The sequence below is a fragment of the Tachypleus tridentatus genome, chromosome 2, assembly GCF_004210375.1.
Source record: "Tachypleus tridentatus isolate NWPU-2018 chromosome 2, ASM421037v1, whole genome shotgun sequence".
Lineage (NCBI taxonomy): Eukaryota > Metazoa > Arthropoda > Merostomata > Xiphosura > Limulidae > Tachypleus > Tachypleus tridentatus.
This window is the reverse complement of record NC_134826.1, coordinates 130,918,750-130,944,424: the sequence shown is the minus strand read 5'-3', so window position 1 is coordinate 130,944,424 and position 25,675 is coordinate 130,918,750. Positions and strand designations below refer to the sequence as shown.

General features: G+C 35.3%; 1 pseudogene across 1 annotated transcript in view; it reads right to left on the bottom strand.

Moving 5' to 3' along the window:
• Positions 1-25,675, bottom strand: part of LOC143245107 (uncharacterized) — a 158,019-nt pseudogene that overhangs the window by 125,387 nt on the left and 6,957 nt on the right. The window contains exons 4-9 of the transcript XR_013025470.1: positions 24,969-25,417; positions 24,469-24,806; positions 22,340-22,444; positions 20,241-20,348; positions 16,612-18,635; positions 16,310-16,385 (exon numbers count right to left, since the gene is read on the bottom strand). The product of XR_013025470.1 is annotated as an uncharacterized LOC143245107 (transcript). The remainder of the gene's footprint in view (positions 1-16,309; positions 16,386-16,611; positions 18,636-20,240; positions 20,349-22,339; positions 22,445-24,468; positions 24,807-24,968; positions 25,418-25,675) is intronic.

Here is a 25,675-nt window from a genome sequence, read left to right as displayed (position 1 = left end):
TGACATTTGCCTGAGACAGCTTAGAGAAGAAGTCTCAAAGGTACTTGAAGGCTGCAGACTCCTTATCAAGAGCTGTGATGACAAATTGTTTCATAAGACCCAATTGTATGTGCAATGGTGGAAACAACACCTTCTGGAGGTCCACTAGTGGTTCACACTTGACATTGTGCCTCTCTACAGAGAACTCGATCGGTTGTGATAAATTGGCCACATACATAGCAGAATGCGTCTGGAGAATGCTTGCAGCTTCTTGATGCCATCTCTGATAAAATCAGATAGGTCTATGTGTTCACTTATGCAGCTAGAACTAAACTGAAGTTGTCAGTGGTGAGCCCCTGTATATATATTACCATGGAAAGTTCTAGAAAATTCTCATAAGTTCTACAACATTCTAGAAAGTTCGAGAAAATTCTTTATCAGTTACTCAGCACTGAATCTTCCTGGAATGTTCTGGAAAACGGGTAAATTTGAAAATTTCATTACCCAGGTCACAAAAGCAAAGTTTGAAGAGAAAAATAGGTCTTTTCCATTTATTTTAGGCCCCTAGCAATTGGAAAGTAATACTTTCTGCCCAGGCACAAGAAAAAGTAAAAAATTAGTTACATAGTTTTATATAACCTACACAGTGATTATCCACAATTCGCAGAATGACTTAGGCAGTGACCATCCGCTAATAATACAGTAATCGACACAGCGATAGCCACAATTAGCAGAATGATCTAGATAGTAACTATCTACTGATAATATAATAAGCAACACAGGAATAATCACAAGAAGCAGAATGACCTAAACAGTGACTATTGATTAATAATATAATAACCGACACAGTTATCATGACAGTGACTAACTCTAAGATTTATATAGAAGACAAAAAAGATATAAATGTAATTAAAACAAGCTCCAGACTAAAACTGACGCGGAAGAAGATAAAACATAATATGTTCATCGAAGTCAGGTCCATTTTAAATTAAGCTCATACATAATTGACAGTGAAAAGAGTTGATCCTGGAGTAACAAAGAGAGAAACGTGATGATAATGGTGAGAGAAATCGAATACTGAAAAAAATGAAGTTAAAAGAGTGACCAAACCTTTAGTGGTTCAACCAACAAACAATCTGGAAAAACCAAAAGTACATCGAACGACATATTACTAGGTTGTACAAACAGTTTGACATATTACCAGGTAGTACAAAGAGTTTGACATATTACCAAGCAGTACAAACAGTTTAACCTGTAAAACAATTGGGTATTTTAGCAAAAATAATTAATTGAGCAGGAATGAAAATAAGGTTTAATTAAGCAAACAATTAAGGCCCGGCATGGCCAGGTGGGTTAAGGCGTTCGGTACGTAATCCAAAGGTCACAGGTTCGAATCCCCTTCACACCAAACATGCTCGCCCTTTCAGCCGTGGAGGCGTTATAATTCCACTATTCGTCGGTAAAAGAGTATCCCAAGAGTTGGCGGTGGGTGGTGATGACTAACTGCCTTCCCTCTAGTGTTACACTGCAAAATTAGGAACGGCTAGCGCACATAGCCCTCGTGTAGCTTTGCGTGAAATCCAAAACAAGCAAACCATTTTATATACAAATAAATATCCGAGAACAAAGTTAAATGGTTCCAGAAAGTAGTTCAGTTTGATCATAAAGATACAATGAGAGAGTGAACAATGTAAACACACACAATCATCTTAACTACATGCTTCTCTTACAAAGGCTAAAGCTGCTTTATTAACTTTTAATAAACGTATTTATTTTTTATCGAAAAATATAAAACAGTTCGTCAATGATACATTAGGGAAAACACCAAAGTGAATGATAATACTGAAAGTTATTTAAATAACAAACGATTACCAACGAAACTACACACGATTAATACAGTAGTTCATAAGGTTTGTCTCCAAATGATTTCGAATATTAGTTACATATGTATTAAAAAACGTATATAATAAAGTCCGTAGTCTTAGGCAATTAACTTTTTACCTTCTGATAATTCGCTTGTCATTTCAAACGTAATTATCAAACTGGCACTGAAGAGCTGGTATGGGTGAACCTCACGTGTAATTTCGAACATCAGATTGTGTATTTTGCTAACTATAATTAGTTTATTCTTTATTAAGAAAACAAGATGTTGATTTTTTATGTTTACTTACAACTACGAAACAGATGATCGTCTTCAAACAGTTTCGTTAAACTTCTTTATGCGCATGTTTCGTCATACACAGTTGTTTATAATAGCCGAGAAGAGAATTTTAAACAGAAGTTATGAATTAAAAAGGTTTGAACAACAACAGAATAAATGTATTTATTATGCGTTTTACACTTCTCTCACCTCTCTTCTAGAAAAAGACTAGAAGATAGAAACATGGAACGTAAGAAAATATAGGTCTTCATGATACCCGAGTTGTTAGTGCTCAGAATTTTGATAGAAACTTCCAGCAATCCATTGTCATTTTCCACTTCTGACATACAGTTAGGTTGCTTTTCATTAGTAATACAAGCAACGTTTCGAAACGATCTCTTTCAAGTTTTTCTAGGGGTACTTATTTCATAACAGTAGTCAATACGATACACATCCGGATACAGAAGTTTTACCAACTGTTTGTTTGTTTGTTTTGAATTTCGCGCAAAGCTACTCGATGGCTATCTGCGCTAGCCGTCCCTAATTTAGCAGTGTAAGACTAGAGGGAAGGCAGCTAGTCATCACCACCCACCGCCAACTCTTGGGCTACTCTTTTACTAACGAGTAGTGGGATTGACCATTACATTATAACTTCCCCATGACTCAAAGGGCGAGCATGATTGATGCGACGGGGATGCGAACCCGCGACCCTCAGATTACAAGTCGCACGCCTTACCATGCTTGGCCATGCCGGGCCATTTACCAACTGTTTGTTACAAAGTGTGACAGTCTTTTCTGTAATTTATTATCCATATTACTAACGTTGTCTTATTTAAATATTTCACATTTTACAGTGCATTTATTCAAGCCCCTCCCCCAGTGGCACAGCAAGATGTCTGCGAACTTATACCTCTAGAAACCGGGTTTTGATATAATTGGTGGGCAGAGCACAGATAGCCATTTGTGTAGCTTTGACTTAATAAAAAACAAACAAAGCTTTTTTTATTTTTCGGGTTTGATCAATTTAAATGACAGCTACCAAGAGAAGTAAAATTAAAAGTTAATATCACTATATATTTTATCATTGTTAATTTGTTATGTTAGTTATGTAATGTTTTTGATAAAAGAAATGAAGACAACATGTAACAGTCAATACTCATAATAATACTTTATAATAAATTATGATTTTATTATTTTCAAAGATATTATAATGTTTAGCGAAAGTCTGCCAAATTTCGTGAAGATACAGAAATCGTATTGAATGATGTATCGATACAATCCTATCGCTGTATCTTCACACCTTTAGTCTTTTCGAAACAGAATTTTGTATAAGGAAATCCCAAAAATAGTACTAACCAACAAGGGCCGGCGTGGCCAGGTGGTTAAGGCATTCGACACGTAATCCGAGGGTCGCGGATTCGAATCCCCGTCACAACAAACTTCCTCGCCCTTTCAGCTGTGGGGGCGTTATTATGTGATGGTCAATCCTACTATTCGTTGGTAAAATAGTAGCCCAAGAGTTGGCGGTGGTTGGTGTCTTCCCCTCTGGTCTTACACTGCTATGTTAGAGACGACTAGCACTGATAGCCCTCGTGTAGCTTTGCGCGAAATTCAAACTAACCAATATAAACAGATGCAATTAGCGTGAGTTACTAACACTTAAAAATCGTGTTGACTCACAAAGGGAACAAAATTAAATAAAAACATTATAAATTTAAGAGGTTTAAATTGACTTCTATGATGAATGACTAAAAGACTTTAAGAGTGTTGGTTAAACGGAACATTAGGAATTCGAACAAAATATACAAGAAAAGGATCAGCACGATACCTGGAACGAGTAAGTTGTCTCATGAGGACATGATTTTCAGAATAGTGTTTTTACTGAAAAAAAAAAAAGAGTTAGAGGACAACCGATTGAGGTGTTTAAGATTGTTAACAGAATTGGTTGGGTTTATGTCTTCTTGTTTCGCACTTCATGGTGAAAATAGTTGAACTAGGAGATACAAGTATAAGTTATGGTAGAATAGGAATCATCCTCAGCTAAGACAGCTTTATATTTCTATGAGAGTAGTTGGCTTTTGAAAGGAATTGCCTTCAGATTTCATGGGAGTTTAACATAAGGCTTGGTAAACATTTTAATCTTAGCTGCTGGCTTTGAGTGTTTCATTTTTATATTAAAGTTTAGTTTAGCGGATGGGACTTCTAGAGGTCCTTTTTTATCTTAAATTATATATGAAAAAATGTAATAATTATATACAAAAATCGAGAATATTAGTACCAGTAATTTCTACGTCTATCATAGCTGTAATATATATAGCTCGATAAATGTATTTACTTTTAAAACGCAAATCAGTGATGTCGCTTTCAAAATGAAAGTTATATAGCATGCTATTCTGATAAGTTATAACAATAACATTATTAAACGAAAGTTGTTTCATATTATATTTTTAAAATAAAATAATGTTAATTTTCTAAATGCATTTCACTTTTCTGGAATTTAGGGTACCATATTAAATAATTGATGATCCACAAGAAAATTAGAATTCTCAGCATGGAAGGTAAAAATAAACCATAATCTCCAAGAAAGTCAGGGATTATTATGAATTGAAACCAATTACGAAACTAGGAACTCAGTCATGGAGCAATGGCAAATCAGACTTAGAGTTGTCTATTAAATCAGACTGAAGAGAGATGAGTTGGTAAAGTGATTTACCAGTCGCATTAGCTTTTGCTAAAAGAAAGGAACGACATGGGAGGTAATTTCCTAATATATATTTGGAAAAATAGCCTACCTTTTTATTTGTATTCAGTTTCATTTTATTACACTATACCTAAATTGACTTTAATGGCTGCCCAACTTATAAGATTGGTTAGTTTTTTACATTTTCATCAGATAGAATGCGAAAACAAAGAAAATGGTTTCCGAACCAATTTTCATTTTGTCAGAAACTCTTCAGGGAGTCGTGACATGATTGTAAGTTGTTGTTCTATGGAAGTATTACTAGACAGATGGCGCTAGGTTATTAATGTTTGCGTAAATATTTCCGGATGTAGACCAGCAGTACGACTAGACATAATGACTACATTTACAACAAATAGAACTATTTATTAGTTTTGTGTTTTTAAAACAGCAAGTGTAGGTTTAAATAATACAACTGTAGCTAAACCACTGAAAATCAGTATAATCTAAAATTTGGCAGGAATGTGGGTTTGAGAAACTCATAGTGATAGAAAGATATGCAGTTCACATTCGTTCCTTCAACAATACAGTTTCCGGTAAATTATTTTATTACTACTAATGACGTAACGCTTCTGTTCACACAATAAAGTACGATTGTTGCACAGGTTCACACAGTTCCAGGTCCGGCATGGCCAGGAGATTATAGCGCTCGACTCGTAATCTGAGGGTCCTGAATTCGAATGCCTGCCACACCAAACATGCCCGCCTTTTCAGCTGTGGGGGCGTTATAATGTGATGGTAAATCCCACTATTCGTTGGTAAAAGAGTAGCCCAAGAGTTGGCGGTGGGTGGTGATGACTAACTGCCTTCCTTCTAGTCTTACACTGCTAAATTAGGGACGGCTAGCGCAGGTAGCCCTCGAGTAGCTTTGCGCGAAATTCAAAACAAACACACAGTTCCTATATTGGATACGCTCTTCTTACACGTGATTTAAAAACAATAAATTAAGGATATTACTTTTTATTCTATCACTTTAAAATAAGTTAATATCAGATTTCCAGAATTACGTACACAAAGGGTTCTCTCTTGAGTCAACAGCAGACAATACGAAACAGACTCTTGAAAGAAAAGACCAGATAACACCACAGTTTCGAAATTGAATTATTTTATTAAACCCATAAATGTAAGATCATTCATCATACGAACCCAGAATATTACGTGAAAGACAAGAATGTTTTATAATACTTTTAAGGATGCAAGTTTTTCATCAACTGCTAACCTGAGCCTCTAATCAACCTCATTAAAATCCCTAAGTCTGAGAATTTTTTAGTATTAGAATTTGCAAATTTGTTTTTTAAGGTCGTATCCAAATCACACTTTGTGTCAAATCTTAATTTGATTAATTATTTCGTAAAGTTTTCATCCACATTGATTTTTGTAGAAACTGTCATAAATTGCTGTCACAGCTAAACGAACTATTTTTATTTGTAACAATTCCAACAGCTTTACTTGCTTCTATGTTTAACCGTATGCCTAAACTCTGATAGATAATTATCTCCGATTCTAGTCTTAGCAAACCAGTTTTTTTTATTAAAGTAAATCAAGAGATTACAAAACCAAAAATGGCTCAGTGACAAGTATCATGCTTAAAATTTGGTTTCGACTCGCGCGCTGGGTTCAACATAGGTAGTCCATTGTGTAACTTTGTGCTTAAAATAAACAAAATGACTAGCTTGAAGTATTTTAAAATTATTAGAATATTTCAGAATTATCGTAAATACACATTTTCTAAATACTTAACAAATCCAAAATCCCGTATAAGAAATTAACTTGGATTATAACATTTCATAATTATCGAATTATCGTGAACGTTCCCTTTTCACATCCTTACCTAATCCAAATATAGTTAGTTATCTTGACATAGAACAACAATACACAATCTACAATGATAGATGTATGTCGCATCCAAGATACAATGCTGTCACGTTATCAGATACGAAAATATATTTCATATTTTTTTGACTGATTGTTTAAAAAGAGTATTCCTGATTATTAGTATTTGAATGGTTTGTTTGTTTTGTTTTTTAATTTCGCGCAAAACTACACGAGGGCTATCTGCGCTAGCTGTTCCTAACTTAGCATTGAAAGACTAGAGGGAAGGCAGGTAGTCATCACCACCTACTGTCAACTCTTGGGCTACTCTTTTACCAACAAATAGTGGGATTGACCGCACATTATAATGCTCCCACGGCTGAAAGGACGAACATGTTTGGTGTAACGGGGAATCGAACCCGTAACCCGAAGATTACGAATCAAGCGCCCTGACCACCTGGCCAAGCCGGGCTTGAAGCTTGGATTGATGTCTCTTCATAAAGTACAACGACGGAGCAACTTTTGTTATTCTCAAAGGACAATTGGCTAAGTTACACCTTTTGTCGTCAAACACTGAATCTCATCACCAACAGTTATTGATTTTAGAGACCACTTTTGGTAAGAATGGTGGAATGGTTTCAGAAACCGACTCATGGCAGATGTGCTAGTTCAAATCCAAACAAATATTTATCCTTTTCATTAAAGAGAATTTACGCAACTGTTATAATCTGTTCAACAAATCAATTATCGTTAGAAAAGTTCAAGTACCGGGATGGTGGCTCATTGAGACAGATGGAAGCAACTGTATAGTGTGGCGTGCACAACCATCAACCTAATATTACTTTAGCAGCTTCTTTAAGAAGACATGGAATCAGTACGAACCCAAATTAAGTAAAATACAGAACCAGCAAATACACACTTAGATATTTTCGGAATAAAAAAGAATACCAACTTAAGGTTATTTACGTAATCTATCTCAGAATTACATTAATAACAGCTTACATTTTTCATTCATCCTTAACTCGAAATATTTTAATTAACAACTATGTGTTAAAAGTTTTACTAAAAGAAGAAAACGGAATTGTAAGTTTCAATATAATCGGTACTTTATGTGCATGTGGGCTAAACTGCCAGATTATAAGACTCCTAGTGTTTAGGTATTGTCGTCCTTAATGGTAAATGATTGGCCAGAAAAAGGCAGGCAGTAAGGAGCTTGTCCAACTCTTTGACTCAAATAACGAGGTTCACTCTCACTTCTGTAATTAATTAATACACAGATGCAAGTGTTCAGCGTATCTTGACTCGAATACACATCGTTTGATACGTAGTACGACCAAATAAAAACCTGATCCAGTAGTGCAAATCGTGAGTTACTTGTTTAAGTCATGAGTAAACATATATATCCAGTAATTATTAAACATTATGGTCATGGGTATAAACATATATATCCAGTAAATTATTAAACATTGAGATCATAGATGTTAATATTTATATCCACCAGTTATTAAAAATTAATTTCATTGGTTTAAAAAGTAATCTTTGAATTTTTAATGGAACTTAATGTTTCATTTTAAGTTTTTAACATAAAGTTCTGATTTCTGTATTAATACACACATGTAAACCAATAATTTCAATCACATACGTTTGTGAAATTGGCGACGGTAGTGCTTTCGCCACGTTAGCTCTGTTACCATTTGAATATATATACATTAAAGCGAAAGACGAAATCAAGTAGCCAAAGAGAAATTTGGATTCACTTACACTCCTGCAAGTTCTTCTCTTAGAAGCGCTTTCATTGTTACTAGTCCAAAGTGGCTTCTGTTATCCTTCGACAAACAACGATGAAATGTAACCACAGAGTTTATTGCTGAATCATCCTAAAGGCCATTGATAACAACCATCAACTAAGCCACAAGCCAAAAGATAAGTATTTGTTCTGCAAGTGAAAACTTATGAGCGTCTTCTTCATTAACTATCGCAACCATCCTATAACTGGCAGATATAGCAGGGTATATGACAGGTTGAGATTTAAAATATATCACTGGATATGTCCAGACAAAACTGGACTTGTCCATAGAATGTTTTGGTCTCTATAATGAAATATTATTCTCAGTAGTAGACAGGCTACACGATTATTATTATTATATGATTCTGTGTTAAAATATTGAAATTGCATCCTGCTTAGTCTGTGATTTGTTTACCTGGTTCCCCTAAGTTTCATGTTCGATTTACTGTTTTCTTGTCAGTCCAATAATTTCATACAAAACCAATGAGAGTAAGTTGGTTAAACAAATATATCACTTATTTAGTGGTGTTGATACGATGTGCAGTGTCATGTGTTAATGTTGGAGTGTAATGTTGTGATACGATGTGCAGTGTCATGTGTTAATGTTGGAGTGTAATGTTGTGATATGATGTGCAGTGTCATCTGTTAATGTTGGAGTGTAATGTTGTGATATGATGTGCAGTGTCATCTGTTAATGTTGGAGTGTAATATTGTGATATGATGTGCAGTGTCATCTGTTAATGTTGGAGTGTAATGTTGTGATATGATGTGCAGTGTCACCTGTTAATGTTGGAGTGTAATGTTGTGATATGATGTGCAGTGTCATATGTAGATGCTAGAGTTCTGTGTCGTATGCTGATGGTGATAAATCACTCAGACAATGATAACGGATGTTAAACATAAGGAGACAAACATAACGAAGCTGTTTTATACATAACAAGACACCCAGACGATGACAATGGATGTTAAACATAAGAAAACAGATATAACGAAGCTGTTTTACAATAATAAGTCACCAAGACGATGACAATGGATGTTAAACATAAGAAAACAGATATAACGAAACTGTTTTACACATAATAAGTCACCCAGACTTAATGGATGTTAAACATAAGAAAACAGATATAACGAAACTGTTTTACAATAATAAGTCACCAAGACGATGACAATGGATGTTAAACATAAGAAAACAGATATAACGAAACTGTTTTACACATAATAAGTCACCCAGACTTAATGGATGTTAAACATAAGAAAACAGATATAACGAAGCTGTTTTACAATAATAAGTCACCCAGACGATGACAATGGATGTTAAACATAAGAAAACAGATATAACGAAGCTGTTTTACAATAATAAGTCACCCAGACGATGACAATGGATGTTAAACATAGTCGAGACTAAAAACATGAAAACTATAATGAAGTACAGGGGATTGCAAGTTTTCCCACTGCACTCACAATGAAACAATTTGGAAAAGAAATGCAGAAAAAGCTAACACTGAAGATAGGTATGACAGAACGTTGTTAAACACTTTCTGTCTAATGGCTGCTATAGCACTAAAGATAGTGTTCAAATAATTAAATGATAAAGTTAACATTATTAATTTAGCCTAACAGCACAAGTTGGCAGTTATATAGGCCGCTACTGTTAGAAATGTACTTGTAGAATTAATATATCATTACAATATAAGGAACTTTTTCATTGAGTAGAAAATTTTAGCAATGTAATTAATTTAATAACATAATATACGAAGGTTTCCACAAGTATCGAAATATTTACCTGTTGAATTAGTTTATAAACATATTTTAATAAACTTTCCACTGGCGCCGATATGTTTACCACTTGAAGCAATTCATGAATACAATTTGATGAAGTTTGAACTGGTGCCGAGGTGTTTACTAGTTAACTCGGTTCATGAACACAATTAACAAACAATTGTTGGTCCCGATATGTTTACCATCTGAATCAGTTTATAGACACAATTCGACAGCGTGTCTACTGGCGTCGAGTCGTTTACCACTTGAAATATTTTGTAAAGACAATTTGACAATGTTTGTTTGTTTTAGAATTTCGAGCTAAGCTTCACGAGGGCTATCTGTGCTAGCCGTCCCTACTTTAGCAGTGTAACATTAGAGAGAAGGCAGCTGGTTATCACTACCCACCACCGATCTTGGGTTACTCTTTCACCGAGGAATAGTAAAATTGACCGTCACATTATAACATTCCCAAATATTACGAGCCGAGCGCCCTAACCATAAATATGGTCATGAGGGGCCTACAAAGTTTGAACTAATGTCGACATGTTTGCCATTTAATTTAGATCATGAACATAAGTGAACAAAGTTTTCACTGGTCCCGAGATATTTACCAGTTGTTCGTTAAATTGGGGTTATAAGAAACTGGAGTTCGTCTGAACTAGCTTTAGTTACTGAGACACTCAAGAAATATTAAATTCGTTTCGATTCCACGAACTTTATCTTTGCGAACACTGTAAAATTCGTCTCGAAATAATGAATGACATTAACTATCTACGTCACTATTGGTAAGGGCGTTTCCTCACCTTACGTCAAAGTAGAAACAAACAAACTAGGGTGATTAAAATCTGTTCTTTCTTTAAACAAATGTCTAATCAGAGAATGGATAAAAAAAATCCAACTGTACTTATTTCTTTCCACGGTGTTGGTTGGGATGTGGGATTACTGAACGCGAATTTTCTGATTTTTCTGACAACAACCAAAATACATGATGTTACGTTATGCCACACGTTATCTGATCCTTTTTCATTACGGGTAGATAAAAATGCTGACAATCAACTCTATGACAGTAGATCAAGTTCATTGGTCAAACTTGTTATACCTCAGCCACCAAAATGTAAAATCGACGACTCACTTATGCAAATCAAATTCAAATATTTTACAGAGTCCATGAAAAATATCTATAGAAGTTTTGACCATAAAACCAAATACTTAAAAAGATAGATTCGTTACATAATGGTTCATTAAGAGTGTGTGTGTGGGTGTTTTCTTATAGCAAAACCACATCGGGCTATCTGCTGAGCCCACCGAAGGGAATCGAATCCTTGATTTTAGCGTTATAAATCCGGAGATATACCGCTGTACTAGCGGGGAGCTAGTTCATTAAGAAGACTACACAACACACACACATAAAAATATATATATATATATATAGATTTAACCTTTGTGCTGTTAGGAAGAGTTACAGTTATACAAGTTTGGTTTGGATTTCGCGCAACGCTACACGAGCACTATCTGCGCTAGCCGTCCCTAATTTATTTAACAGTGTAAGATTATAGGGAAGGCAGCTAGACTTTACAACCCACTGCCAACTCTTGGGCTACTCTTTTATCAACGAATGGAGGGATTTACTGTCACTTTATAACGCTCCCAAGACTGAAATGAGGGAGCGTGTTTGGTGGGAGTCGAGCGCCCTCACCACCTAACCATGAATTATAAATTATAGCTATTGAGTTACACATAAACTTGTAGCAAGTTATTTCACTTCTAATTATTATACATGAATTATTCCGATACTTGATAATTAGGAAACTTATAAAACACATTAACAAATCTATGTGATTATTATTATTTGATCATGTGGTGTTCCTTCCTTCAGTACGTATTCTACATGCTTTATTTTTTTCTCGCTACGATTATCGATTTTCTGAAATAATCTGAAAACCTTCACGAACCATCAGCCTTCTCCATAAACAACGAAAAACCAAATTCGTCGTTCACGCAAGAGAAAAAGCCATGCTGTAACTAAGTTGTTGCCAAGCAACCAGCAGGTGGTTATATAAAACGATGGTGCACATAGAAAAGAGTAATTGTATAGGAGAAAATAGCTAAACGACTGGAAAAAAGCACTATGGTTTTATAAAAATCAAACTTAGAGTTCAATAAAAACAATTTTATCGATGTTACCATACACCTGATTGGTTCATGAAACAATAAATGTGTTCAAACAATTCAATCTCACGATTCTTTTAATTCGGACTCTCCTTAAAAGAAAGTATAATGTTGCTTTTAAAGAGAAACAGAGAACTGTAACCACGAATAACAATGTTATTTAGTAATTCACTAGTGACGTCTAATCTTATTTAATTTTCTAGAACGCAAAGCCAACTTAATCAAAACTTAGACGAAATTCGACACAAGAATTTTAGCAAGAAAACCGTAAAATTTAATAGCTCAAATCCAGAGCGTTCACGATAATATAATAAAACTATTTAACAGTTTGATCAATTTTAGTTCAACTTTGACAAAATACTTCACAACTTATCTCACTGTTAGCAGTTTATAGAGTGAATGTTGGACTTTATGTTTGTTTGTGTTGGAATTTCGCACAAAGCTACTCGAGGGCTATCTGTGCTAGCCGTCCCTAATTTTGCAGTGTAAGACTAGAGGGAAGGCAGTCCTCTAGTCATCACCACCCACCACCAACTCTTGGATTACTCTTTTACCAACGAATAGTGGGATTGACCGTCACATTATAACGCCTCCACAGCTGAAAAGGCGAGCATGTTTGGCGCGACACGGGCGCGAACCCGCGACCCTCAGATTACGAAGCGCACGCCTTAACGCGCTAGGCCATGCCAGGCCCTGGACTTTATGATCGTGTTGTAACCAGTAAAGCAGACCTGCAATGGTTTTATTGTTTTGAAATACTTATGTGTTCTACAGTAATACCTGTACGCTGAATCCTAAAACAATATCCATATTCCCCATCATGTACAGATTTTTCACAAAATGTCATATGTATTTTTACATAATTGAATCATTTCCAATTAACTCAAGTCACATATGCTTAAAATATTGACAACCACTTGCTATATATTTCTCTAGACCAATCTCGACCTGAATCTCATCGTTCGCTCTGGAACTTAAACATGGTAATAGAAAAATGTCCATTGTGGTAAAAGAAATAATAATTTGATTTAAATAAGAGTTTTGTTTCCTTCCTGATTTGTAGAAAAATTATTTTGTGATAGAAAAAACTATTTTCGAAATCTGTCTAGCTGAATTATTGAAAATTTGTTATTAAAACCAAAACAACTTTTAAGAAGTTTAAATTAGTAGCAAATCAAATAAATCACATAACAAACAGGCGACTTTCAAATATTTTCCTATACAGTCACTAAGATTATTACGTTATAAAACTGCAAAGCTAAATGTAACAACCGACTTGGGGTTATCATTTGTTGTTTAACCAAACATTATACCACAATTTGTAACCGTCAAGCTAATGGTAAACGAGCTTTCGAATTCTTTGAATATAATAGCATTATTATCCATCCATGGAGTTTCATTTTCAACACATTACTCACTAGTTGGAGTACTCGCCCCCTGGAGGGAAGTTATTTAAATTTATGATTAACGAAAAGTTATCTCAGGACCTGAAAAGTTGTGTCCCTTACATATAATTGTTAAACAAAATGCTCATAAAAACTGCAAATTATTAAATGTGAAAAAAGTATCTTTATATTTGTCATTGTATGAACCCAACAAATGTTCATGCCAAATTTGATGGATATCCATCAACAAGGGGCGAAGTAACGGTAAAAAAAAACAAAAAAAAAAACACACGCAGAAAATTCCATAAAATTCGCAAAACTGAAAATCTGTACGTATCTCCCCATGGACTCAATGAACCTCAATACCAACTTGAGTGACGATCCACCTACACCCAGAAAAGTAGTTCCATGAACATACAGAAGACACTACTAATATATGGATACGTTATTTCCACGGTTTAAAAAATTATGTGATTGGTTGTTTGATTTTTGAATTTCGCGCAAATCTAGAAGAGAGCTATCCCTAATTTAGCTGTGAAAGACTAGAAGGAAGACATCTAGTAATCACCACCCACCGTCAACTCTCAGGCTACTCTTTTACTAATGAATAGTGGGATTGACCGTCACAATATAACAAAAACCCATGGCTGAAAGGACGAGCATGTTTGGTGCAATGGGGATTCGAACCTGCGACCCTCGGATTACGAGTCGAACGCTCTCACCGCCTGGCCATGTTGGGTCGGTAAGTATGTGAATGAACAATGTTTGAATTATAAACAGAAGTGGTTTGTACGTTCGTTTGTTGCGTTCTTGAGAATGGTCCAATATCACACACATTAGATAAATTTGTAATTCAAAAATACAACTATTTGTAAAGAAAGGGAAAAACAACAACAACAACACAGCCATTAAACCTAAGAAGTCTGAACGTCTTTATTGTGTCCATTTTCAGTTTAATTAGGTTTATTTCCTAACTAAACTGTAAAATACAATTAGCTGTTGCTTAAGTCATTCGGAGGTTAAATTATAGAAATCTGTTCGGGCATTTACGATAATTCCATTTATCTCCTCTACAGGAATAGATTCACAGGTGATGTTTTCAATGTTAAGGCAATGCGTCACTCGTAATCTGAGGGTCGCGGTAAAGGCACTCGTTCGCATCCCCATCGCGCCAAACATGCTCGACTTTCAGCAGTGGGGGGCGTATAATGTTACGGTCAATCCCACTATTCGTTGGTAAAAGAGTAGCCCAAGAGTTGGCGGTGGGTGGTGATGACTAGCTGCCTTCCCTCTAGTCTTACACTGCTAAATTAGGGACGGCTAGCACAGATAGCCCTCGAGTAGCTTTGTGCGAAATTCAAAAAACAAACAAAACAAAGCTTAAGTCATTGTTTTATTATTGAATACTTGCATTAACCTAGCATATACCAGTTGTGACTTAAAGCTATCCACAATTAAGAGTAAAACACATACGTTATTGACACCATGTTAATTACATCTTACTATAATTTACTTCAACTTCAAATGTATTTTCATAGATCACTGATAAACCACTGTTATTTAACCATCGTAGTTCATTCAAAATTAAAGGTACAAATGAATTTAAAAAAGAATGAAAAGATCTGTTTCTATATGAAAAAAAAAAATCAGACGTTTAAAGTTTGAATGTGGTTGTTATATGATCGATAGTGTTTGAGGTTAAATTATAGAAATCTGTTCGGGGCAATTTACGATAATTCTCATCTGTCATTTATCTCCTCTACAGGGAATAGATTCACAGGTGATGTTTTCAATATATTAACAGAAAGCAATGAAAATGTCACATTCCTTCAGAAAGGGGCTCGGCATGGCCAGGTGGTAAAGGCACTCGATTCGTAATCCGAGGGTCGCACCAAACATGCTCGCCCTTTCAGCAGTGGGGTGCTATAATGTGACCGTCAATCCCACTATTCGTTGATAAAAGAGTAACCCATGAGTTGGCGGTGGGTGGTGATGACTAGTTGCCCTCCCCCTAGTCTTACACTGCTAAATTAGGGACGGCATCAAAAATTTAACTTTTGTACAGATGTACTAACATTTCACGTATAATGTTTCTTATTCCAAGAATTTATCAAGTGTTTAACAAAGTGGCATACAAAATAGGGCTCAAAGATTGTCTTTCTGTAGGAAGGCGAGATATAAAAAATGTATAATAAAAGTTACAGTCACGTATATTTAAATTCCACATTATTTTTAGAACGGTTATAACTAAAATGATTTTCTTCTTCAAATATTAGGATTTTTATAAAAAAAATCCATTATTTTATTCCAGCGAGCAACTCTGATGCGAGGTGTTAGTAGATGTTAAAAGTACGATTTAGTTTTAGTTTTAAAAATCACATTCACAACTTTACTTTTACTAAAATACAACAATTTAGAGGCAATATATTATATCATGTAAGTGTAAAATACGGTGTTAGGTGTTTACTGTGTTACGACGATAACTGGTACTACAATCGCAATGTAAAAATACAGGAAGATGATAAAAAACCGCCTACCTTCTGTATAATCGTATTCATCTGGAGTGTTTTCTTCAGCTGACCAGCTGACTTGACCATCACTAGTTTTTTCAGGCTAAAAGTAAAACACTGCTCATGTTCAGTACGTCGTTTTGCTATTCGTGTATAAAGAAAGTAAGAAAAAACAATCTAGAAGAGTAACATACTAAGAAAACGAATAGTTTCATATCTTACTTTTTGGAGATTACAAACCAAATGCTCCTGAATTTGCGGTTTAAATTACCTGTTAGCTTCGAAAAGAATGAATTATAATAGACGTCTAGTTTTGTAAAGACACTGACCTGCAGACCTTGGTCTAAACATACTGCGCCATCAGTTTCTCCAATGTCGGTACTTTCAGAAGACCAGGAATGTGTTCCTTGTGATTGAGATTCTGGAGATATATAATCTTGAGACAAAGATCCTGATGACGATGGACCAGCCTGGAGTCCAGCTGGAGATTCTAAAAACATTCCACCAGTTGTCAACTCCGGGTCAGGTACTTCGTGGACTTGGTCAGACACTAAGTCTTTTGGAGACTCGTCGGTTAGTGAAATGGTAGCAATATCTACTGCAGTTTCAAAAGACGTGATTACAGCTTCCAACTCTTTTTGAAGTGGGAGAAGCAACGGATCCATAGGAGGTACTTTGAGTGTTGGATGTGCAATCAATTTTGACGTAGATACTTCAGTTTGGAGTACTTTGACTGCAGATTCAATAGATGTTTGACTAGTTTCCACATTTAGTGAAAAGCCTTCAGAAAGTTGCTCATATTCCGTTTCGGATGAAAACCCTTTAGGTATTGGGAGAGTTTCCACTTCCAAAGCATCCTCTTTAATTATCGACTCAGGAGATGTTTTCGAGGATACTACGTGTTTAGGTATGGATCTCCATGGTTCTTCTTGAGTCGCAATAGTTTTTGTATCTAAGTCAATCTCAGAAGATGTTTGGCAAGGTTCTAATTGGAACAAGAAGTCTTCAGATTTCAAATTTTGTTCAGTTTTTGAGGATAATTCAAAGGTAAATTCCTTGGGTGCTGTTTCTGTTGAAAACTCTTTGAATGCTTCATTGGATGATATATTTGAGATGAATGTCTTGGATGATAAGTGAGGTAACACATTCGTAGGTGGCTCTTTAGAAGAACCTGAGTGAGGTTCTTCAGGAGTAGAAACAAGTGTATTTGACAAAATAATTTTTGATGTACTTAGGGGAAAATACGTTGAGAAAGATGATGATGTTTGGTCAGGCGTTAAGCTTAATGTTTCTTTTCCAGTAAGTGGACATTGTTTCAAATCTTCCATTACATCTTCGGGTACTACATCAGGCGTTAGCTCTGTCTTAACATTTTGAGTTGAAATCGAGTTTGATGGTGATTTTTCTGTCCCTGAATCACGTTCAAGAGTGGTTACTACTGTTTTGGGTACTATATCAGGTATGTGTTCAGTAAAGTGTGTTTTTTCTCTTTCGGTTTGCAAACTTGCTGCGAAAGTTGTGTTTGTTGGTTTAGAGATTAAATCTATTAAAATCTTCTCAGGGTTTGAAGTGTCAGCACATAGCGATGAAAATTTTGTTGACATCAAATTTGGCAAATTGGTTTCTAAGGACGTTTTACATGGTGAATATCTCAACAAATCTGTTGGCACTTCTTCTGCGTCTTTACATGATGGTAGTACAGACGCAGTCTTTTTTGGCACATAAAACAGATCTGTAAGCGATTCTGTACGAACCTGAGACGTTTTAGATTCTAGTAAAGAATCTTTATTACCTGTTTCTGGTGAATATTCTGGAGAATAATCCCTAATTACTGGTAAAGGTCCCCAGTCTGGAGACGAATCATTAGTTGATGGGCCTAGCGGAAAGTCTAGAGGAGACACCCTAGGTATTAGCATAAGTTCCCACTCTGTTGGCGAATCTTTAGTGGTTGGACCTGGTGGAAAATCTGGTGGAGATTCCTTAAATATCGGACTGGACAGTACATGTGATGGGGATTCGTTTTGGGGTGGTTCAAGGGTGAAATTCTCTTTGAATTCTAAATGTGATATGTTATCTGAGAAGTCTAATGAAGACATTTTCGGTGTTATTAGTGGTGAAAACCCAAAGGAAGTTCTTTGAAATCTGATTGTATAGCTTTGTGATACTGTCCTGAGAGTTTCTGAGGCAATAATCGTGAAGAAGGTGTTGAGTCTAAGATATGAGGTGATAAAATCTGATCGTCTGGTAATCCTGGCTGATCTCTAATAGAGGATTGCTCCTGTATTTCACTTTCAAAGCTACTGTCTATATAATAAGGATTCACAGTTGTCACGAATGATTCTGAGAGAGACAGCTAGAAATGAGAAATTATTGAAAAATCACTAAATCATATAATACAGACAAATTAAATTATAATTATGATTAAAAAATTAATAACTGGGCGGATAAGAATTCTATTCATTAACAAAATATACTATGTTTTGTATAAAATAAACACTCACTTATGAAGTAATTTAAACGTTGGTACAATTTATGTTTGTTTAGTGATGATAAACAGTTCACTCGAATCAAGATTTTCATGATATGGTGACCTTTACTAGTATTACTTCAGCATAGCGTAACATCATAAACAACACAAACCGAAACTTATGTTGGTTGCACAAAGCACTTCGAAGCAAATGAATACATATCTTAGAAGTTAAACATTTGCTAAAAGAAAGCAAACTGGTCTTGAAATCTGTGCCTAATTTGCTATATGTATATTATCCATATAAATCTCATTCCAAATGCTATCATATACAGAAAACCAATACGTCTATTTTAAAGATGCGTGTTAATGAATTAATGATTATCACAGACAGGTTTGTTCCACATCTGTATTAGTTAATTAACGAACATAAGACATCTGTGACACTATGCTACTTTTTGAATAACCAATAGAAAATATAAACTTGGTTTGTTTTGTTTTGAATTTCGCGCAAAGCTACACGAGGGATATCTGCACTAGCCGTCCCTAATTTAACAGTGTAAGACTAGTGGTAAGGTGGCTAGTCATCACCACCCACCGCCAACTCTTGGGCTACTCTTTTACCAACGAATAGTGGAAGTGACCGTAACATTATAACGCTCTCACGACTGAAAGGGCGAGCATGTTCGGTGTGATGGGGATTCGAACCCGCGATTCTCGGATTACGAGTTGAGTGCCTTAACCTCCTGGCCATGCCGGGCCAGTTTGACATAGCAGAGCAAAAAGTTGACGGTGGGTGTTGACAAGCTGGCTTCTGTCTGGTTTATCATTACAAAATTAAGAACCATAATGTACAAATACTCCTCATGTGGCTTTGAGTGAACACTTTGAAACAAGTAACTTATCAGTCTAGACATAACGTGAAGGGAAGGAATATATCATGAAATAACATATTCATTATTGTGAAGACACGAAACCCAAACACCTCGTCTTAAAATGTGGATATCTATTTCAAACATATATATCAAAATGTTTGTAATTCAACTAGATAAGAAAAAAAAATACCAACTGAAATTTCGAGATCCATGTGATGGGAAACAATTCATGGTACGTCTCAATTTGTTTTCATTGTTAGAGCTATCTGCGAACAACCGTCCATAATTTGAACTGATAGATTAGAGTAAATTAAGGCATCTAGTATAAACCACCCTCCGTCAACTGTTTGGCTTCTCTTGTTGAACACAATACCAAGATTTAATTGCAACTTCTATAGCACACTCACAACTCCATATTCTTGCACCAACGATTCGCAAACCATGAATCCTGACACACAGTTTGGACACACTAACCTCTCTAGGCTACATCCCGCCCAATTTTTAGTAATCTAATGAAAATTTGACATTATTTAAGTTATTTTGTCTGATGTTGACGCAATATGTTCGTTAATGCAGATGTTTTTACTAAGACTACTTTTCATGACTGAGGCCTTACCAGTTCTTCGTCAGTCACTTCTTCAGGACGTTCTTCTTCGTGAAGGCCTAAAGAAGGCTGATCTTGTAAGGCTGGTGAAGCTGTAACCTGAGTATACGTGGGTTGGGGCTAGAAGAACAGTACGAGTTAATACAAATAAATACGAAACATGACTTTTTTGTAAGGAGACAAAAATCACGTTTAAGAAAGCATACTAACATTGTTATCAGTTTAGCATTTGTGATTCACTTATCTCTGATAAGTTTAATGCTAATGCTTTCAAAGAATGTGCTAATATAAATAAAGAATTAATCAACAAGAAATGTCCCAGTGGCACAGCGGTATGTCTGCGGACTCTCGCCGCTGGAAACCGGGTTTTCGTACACGTGGTGGGCAGACCACAGATAGCCCATTGTATAGCTTTGGATTGTATAGACGAAATGTGTGTTTCTTTGCGCTCTCAATCCTTTGAGCTAACTTGGTCAATCTTAAACATAATGTGTATGTAAACACTGTAAACTGAGGTAATGTCCTAATGGGTCAAAACTAAGCTTAATCATATTTCTATTTTGTTTTGTTTGTTTGTAATTAACTACAAAGCTATAGAATGGGCTATCTGTGGTCTGCCCACCACGTGTACGAAAACCCGGTTTCCAGCGGTGAGAGTCTGCAGATATACCACTGTGCCACTGGGAGTTTTTTTTTAAATTTTATATAGCTTGTTGATTAATTACTCCCAGTTTATTTAATTAACACCAAACAATCTTGGCAGGATGATGCTTCAGACAGTGTTTAATATTCTAATAGGATTCATGGTCAATGAGATGTAGGGTGTTCTATGGTGGGATCACCTCAAAATCTTTATTTCTTGGCAGATGGAAAACAAATTGTAGATGTCGTTTAGAAAGAAGCCTTGTTATAATTTTAAAATTTAGAGATAAAGGTCATGTTCAAGTTATTACTTTGAAGTAAATCATTGTTCTTTAATTACATTAACAAATTGTAGATGTCGTTTAGAATGAAGCCTTGTTATAATTTTAAAATTTAGAAATAAAGTTCATGTTCAAGTTATTACGTTGAAGTATATCATTGTTCTTTAATTACATTAACAAACTGTAGATGTCGTTTAGAAAGAAGCCTTGTTATACTTTTAAAATTTAGAGATAAAGTTCATGTTCAAGTTATTACTTTGAAAGTTCTTTAATCATTGTAGATGTCGTTTAGAAAGAAGCCTTGTTATAATTTTAAAATTTAGAGATAAAGTTCATGTTCAAGTTATTACTTTGAAGTATATCATTGTTCTTTAACTACATTGTGTTATTTAAGTTTAAACGTTCCCCGTCAGGTGGCGGGTATTTCAGCTCATATATATATATAAAGGATATGAGTATTGGATTCATTAAATATCATTATATTTGATAAGCCCACGTCCAGTATTATTAACATAACTGTAAGCCTAATAACGTGAAAACTACTTACAGATTTACTGATTTGATTTGTAAAACGTGAATAAAAGTTCACGAGACTGAAGCCTAAAAGCAGACTTAAAAAAAAGTAAAATATTCTAGAAACCAGGTCTCCTATAGTCACAAGAAATAATAATAATGTTATATTGCACTGTCACTCAACTTAAATATGTTTCTTTTGTCTGTCTATATCTATCTATACCTTTCGAAACTAATTTAGAATGTAGCAAATCTTCAAAATATTTTTACATTTTTTCAAATATGAAGTTTAGGTCCATGTCTCCTCACATCAATGACTATGGTTATTTTATCAAATCGCTGAATATAACATTTCTTACTAAACATCCCACTGGGCAAAGTTTGCTAACGATATTTTTACTTATAACACGTTTACTTTATACGATAACGGCAATAACACATTGTAAAACAATTTGAAATAACAGACGATTTGCAAATTGACACCTGGTAATAATATTGTTGAGTGATAGGAACGCTAGAAACACGTCAAAATAACATGCTAAGTTGTACTGGAACGCATACAGTTTCGAAATTACAATATTGTAACCTATTAGTTATAATTTATATATATATAATTTAAAAAAAGGCATCACGAGATGTTATTGTTATCAGTTTTAAACAAACAAATACTCTCACCAGAGGGAGTAAGCTACGAATTATCAACGTCACAGGATCTTCTGCATTCCTTATCAAGTCAATAGCTTGCTCACGCGACGCCACGTGCAAGTCTATTTCGTTTACCTTGAAAAAATTATGTTTTATTTGTTATTAAAAGAAGTGACTATTTAAAGCTTAGATGGTTAAACGTCTTGAACTGTAAGAGAAAAAAGACACATTAGAAATGTCGAGATTAGCTTACGAAGACAGAAACTAAATTATAAATGCTATGTACTCCATTAACATTATTAATATTATAAATACTCAATAGTTAAACTGTTCCTAGTATCATATTTGAACATTTATCACTTATTTTAATAAGCATTTTCGTAACAATAATGTTAAAATAAAACATTGTAATAGTAAATTAACAAACGTTTACGAGGTCCGGCATAGCCAGGTGGTTAAGGCACTCGAGTCCCTGTCGAACCAAACATGCTCGCCCTTTCATCCCTGGGGGCGTTATAATGTCACCATCAATCACACTATTCGTTGGTAAAAGAGTAGCCTAAGAGTTGGCAGTGGGTGGTGACGACAAGCAGCTTTCCCTCTACTCTTAAACTGCTAAATTAGGGACGGCTAGTGCAGATAGATCTCGTGTAGCGTTGCGCGAAATTCAAAATCAAACAGACAACCAAAACTTTTATGAACAGAAATATTAGGGCTCGATCTTGGAACTTTGGCTGTAACCAAAAATTAGGACATTCGAGATGACATTATTTAAGTCAATCAGAAATTACATATCGAAGTTCTGACAAAATTAATCGATAATATAGACGAAAATAGGCCCGTTTATAAACACCGTTATCGAGAGAAGATTCACGCATAAAAACAATATCGTTGAAACCACAACACATGAATTACACTCTGAATTTTGTCCTTAAACATTTTTTTATCTCAGAGAGATGCTTCGGACATTATCCACAAGATGTAAGTTTTAGTTTTTTTTGTAGTTTTTTACACGATCATACCTAAAAATTAAGATAAGATACATGAGTTAGCGACAAAAGCGACTTTTGGAAAAAGCATTGGTATCTGTGAAAACATGTTAGTTTTTGAATTTAGCGCAAGCTACACGATGGCTAGCTGTGCTACCCGTCCCTAATTTAGCAGTGTAAGACTAGAGGGAAGGCAGCTAATCATCACCACCCACCGCCAACTCTTGGGCTACTCTTTCACCAACGAATAATGGGATTGACCGTCACATTATAACACCCCCACGGCTGAAAGGGCGAGAATGTTTGGTGCAAGGGGCATTCGAACCCGCGACCCTGGGATTACGAGTCGAACGCCTTCACACGCTTGGCCATGCCGGCCCCGTGAAAGAATGAGCAGGACCGTAAATTTATTGCACAAACATATTACACCTCGAAGTTGGAGCGAATTATTAATATATTTTCGTATTCTGAAGTATAAATACGTCCTTTGTGTGTTACGTAAGTAAAAAATCTCAGAATATAGGGAATGAAATAGCATTTATAACCTTTATTTATTTATTTTTCTCTCAACAATAACATTTCCAGAAATACTTGAAATTAACTCATAGAAAATCAGCTGTCCAATAAATGTCGTAAGAAGTTTTATCTTTAGTATTTTAACAACTTCAAGCAGACATATATATACAAATATATATATATATATATATACTCAGAATGAATATTTTTTCTCCGAATATTAATCTTATACACAGTACTGCTAGAGGTCGTTTGTCTAAATTAAAAGTATCATATTTTTTCATCGGTATAGTGTTTGAGCTGTTTTGATTGTGCCACAAACAACGTGGTAACACAAACATTTATATCACGTCCAAGTTTTGTTATTATCGTTTAAACCTTTCCAAAGGTCTCTTTAAGAAGTGCTACACATGTGCTAGAAAATGTTACTACTCATTTGTGGAATTATTCTGTGACATGTTCACATTGCATTTAGTGTGAAGCAAGATATGACCGTGTGCTCAAATATTTTGTTGTGAAATAGATTCGTGTTGTTTAATAAAGTTGTCTAATCTTGCTTTGTTAAAAACATATTCATGTTCATAAAATAATACAATTGACATTGAAAACTAATGTTATGGGATCTACACAGAAGATAATTGAACAAAACCTCACCGATAAAATTCGATCGCCCTTTTTTAGTTTTCCACTACGTCCAGCAGGACTGTCTGGAATGATGTTTTTAATGAAAATACCGGTGATTAAATTTTCTGGAGAAATGGAAACTTTCCCTCCAACTATACTAAGACCTAGGCCGTGTTCCGGATCTCGGTGAAGGCTCACTTCCTGTTCTGGCCCCCACTGGCAAGTTCTACCGCTAACCACGTGTCCGGAAATGTCCATCGTGGAGGTAGGAGCAGACATGGTTGTTTGACCACTGGGTAGTCTAACATTTGGTTCTTCAGATTTAACACCAAACTGTTTATCATCTGGCCTCAACCGTGGTGCACCACCTGTAAACACGAAACTCGTTATAGTTTCACAAGTTTAAAGTATTAGAAAAGAACAGCCAACTGGTAACAGATTTAATAGACTCGGTGTTGGAATATTGTAATTTCTGTAAAAGAAATAACACTGAGTACAGAATTGGTTACCTGAAATGTTCATTGACGTACCTTGTTCTAACTTTCTGTGTTTCAACCAAGCGGGTTTTAAAGGCACTGGTGGCTTAGAGAGTGCAGGTTTCCGCTCAGGTGTCGTTCCTCTGAATTCTACGGGTGGTGTAATCACGTGATCCCGTTGTAAGGGTATCAATAGAGGACCTTCTTCAGTGTTGGCAAGTTCATCTCCAATCTTTTCCAATAATTGCAACTTCTCGTCTATGAGAGGGATTGATTCGTGTTCAGAAGAGTCCAGGTCATCCAGGTCAGGGGTATCCAGCAACTTCGCAGGAGCAGAAGAAGGAGTGAGTACACTAGATGTAGAGGAACTTGGGATGCTGGAGGAAATATCACGAAATTTTCTCCTGGACTTAACTGGTGGAGTCCACGGGCTTTCTAGCTCATCTAATGAAAGATTATCTTCATAATCGCTCTCGGGAAGTTTGGAATAAAGAAATGGTGACCTAAGGAGAGATAATTGTTTAAAAACATGAATTAGGAATCAGAAGGAAAACTAAGCATTATCAATAAACCAGTTCATGAACAAATGAGGAGAACAACAGCACAATAGTTTAGTGCAAAGTTTAACAAGTTTAGTTTAACAAGCAAAGTTTAGATTCATTGTTAAAAGAGTTTAGCATTAGAGTGTAATTGTTTTGAATTAAACCTTTTTACTCTATTATTATCACCGTTTTGCGTAAACATCATAATAAAAATGAACC